We start from the raw sequence: 2,613 nt of genomic DNA, 5'->3' as shown, positions 1-2,613 counted from the left end.
TGTTAACTTTTATTGTGTGTTAACCCTTCGTGATTTTGTGTAATTGTGGAATACCTTAACACATTTACACTACTTTATTTCATTTATATTAATACTTTCATGCTTTGTTTCTGCTGAGAAATTCGTTATTGTTGTATGAATAATAAAACTAAAACCATGATGAAGTGAGGACTGCACAGTTGACTCAAGTAGAATCAGATTTTTTCAAAACTTCTTGTCATCACCCTTTGAAGATTTATGTGAGAAAATCTCTGTAACTTAAAAATAAAAAAACTAGGTATATTCATATACTTTATAGATAATGTTTCTTGTAATTCAGTATAAATAATGTAATAGTTTTTAAGATAAATGAAGTTAACTGAAAAGATGAACCAATACATTATCCATACTTTTATAATGATCATAAGAGTTAAGTCTTATTTTTCTTAATATTAGAAATTTTCACCCTATACCTAATGCAGGGTTGTAGCTAGGATGATTTGAGTAATGTGTGGTTAAAACCAGCCTAGCCCGTAGATACATGTGCTCGTGGCTGCTGCCATACTACCACCCCTGCCAAGCAAAAAAAAAAAATTTGTAAATTCCTTTGAAATCTCCAATAAAACACTCCGCACGAGCAGTCACTAGGCAAACACGTGTTATAAGATGAACAACAAGTATTAAACAAAAATAAAGATGGAGAAAAATTTTACTCTAGGCTGAATTTTAATTTTCTGATTGATCTATCTTTAACAGCAGGTAATTGATACACATTAGTGACCATGAGGTTAAAAAAAATTTTGCAAAAAAAAAGTAACATTCAAGTATACAGATTAAAAAAAAGCATATTTACTTTCTCTATGCCTGTGCCACCACGTAAAAAGAAATCCCATTCCTCACTACTAAGAACACCTTCTTGAAGCAGAATTTGAGCTGTCAGAATAAATGAAAAAACCAGCTTGTCCTTCTCAAACAACCCTCTACAAAAGAGAAAAGAAATATGTGTATCACATCCATGTAAATTACAATATACAATATGTGGACAAATACCATTCAATGAATAAAAATTTACTTGAGCAAAAGGTTTTGCTATTCAATCAGAATCAATTTTGAATTATTTTATTCTTTCATTCGAAAATAGGCTTAGAAAGATCCAGTGGTTATAGCATTCATCCCACAATCTGCAGGTCATGGGTTCAAATTCCATCACTTAACATATCTGCCCTTTCAACCATGAGTGGCATTATAATGTGAAGGTTAATCCATTCGTAATTCCTTGGTAAAGAGTAGACCAAACGTTGTGTTAACTAGATGCCTTCCACCTAGTTTATCAAATCTAAATTATAGATGGCTAGTACAGATAGCCCTCGGGTAGCTTTGCATGAAATTCAACAAAATAAACATTTGAAAATATGAATTATCTGGTAGCCAAGATCATACCATATCCCATTAGCATTAAGTCAGGGTTGTAGCTATGGTGGGCAGCCCACCCAGCACTCCCGTGCAATGTGACTACTGACGTTCAGCATTAAATATCACTGAGAAAAAGTTCACAATTAGCTTTTAACAACAAACATTTTTTACTGAAAAATCAAGAAGCAAATAGCCTTCATGCTAAAATACTTTTCAAGAGAAGTCCACAGGAAAACACCTGCATGCGAAACTGAACAAACAGCTCAAACTATGCTAGTTCACTTGTACTTAGTGTGGCATATCAGACAATATCATCCTCAGTGAATACCATACAAAGCCTTTCCAGTAAAAGTTCATGTGATGTGTAAAAATATTTTCAAAAGTTTACCAATATCTAATATATAAAAGTATATCAATGTGATTTATTAGTTTTAATATCCTTTAGATAAATTGATAATATATTAATAGTACATATATCAAGATTTCAAGGAACCTACTCTATTTAGACTTTGAGAAAGGAGTTCTTGGCTAACACTTATGTTTAAGGTCAGCCAATGTTTTACCAACAGATTCTAGCCACACTCCAACTCTAAATGTTACAGTTCTCCAATTGAAACATGTCTCATCCTGAAACCTTCAATAAAACTTGGTTGCCTCAAGCCTGTCTCTCAAAACAAAAGGAAATAGTACAAATCCTGCTCTATTTGACTGATGATAGCCCAAAAAGAAAGTCCTGGCAGCCGCTACTTCATTACTCTTTGATTATATTTTGTAAATCATGCATTATGTATAATAAATCTAATTTTTCATACTCTAGTTGTAACACAGTCACACACATATGCAGATCTACTAAGCCAACTGCTAAGACAAACATATAAATAATTCGATGATGAGGAACCCACTTTGAGACTAATAATGCTTGGAGACAGCTCAAATGGGTAATGATAAAACACTTTAATACAAGTTTAACATAACAGCAAATGTACAACGTTTCGACAAGGTACCTGATGATGACAAAGCCTTGTCGAAACGCAGTACATTTGCTGTTTTGAATAAAAGTCTTTTCTTCATTACCCATTCAAGCCATCTCCAAGCATTATTAAACATACAAATAGTTGGTGAGATTGAGCATGCACTCACTTACCATTTCCTCCAGTGTTATGAATCAGGATTTTGTGATTAAATCTGCTCTGACTTAAGTATAGTAAAAGATTTATTCTG

General features: G+C 32.8%; 1 protein-coding gene across 1 annotated transcript in view; it reads right to left on the bottom strand.

The window, feature by feature from the left end:
• LOC106472888 (dynein heavy chain 6, axonemal-like) overlaps window positions 1-895 on the bottom strand; it is a 34,088-nt gene extending 33,193 nt beyond the window's left edge. Inside the window, exon 1 of the mRNA XM_013933557.2 lies at window positions 833-895. The gene's annotated coding sequence lies outside the window, so the exon portion shown is untranslated. The remainder of the gene's footprint in view (window positions 1-832) is intronic.
• Window positions 896-2,613: the final 1,718 nt, after the last annotated feature.

This window comes from Limulus polyphemus, unplaced genomic scaffold (genome assembly GCF_000517525.1).
Source record: "Limulus polyphemus unplaced genomic scaffold, Limulus_polyphemus-2.1.2 Scaffold5707, whole genome shotgun sequence".
NCBI classification, from domain to species: Eukaryota; Metazoa; Arthropoda; class Merostomata; order Xiphosura; family Limulidae; genus Limulus; species Limulus polyphemus.
This window is presented reverse-complemented; position numbering and strand designations above follow the sequence as displayed.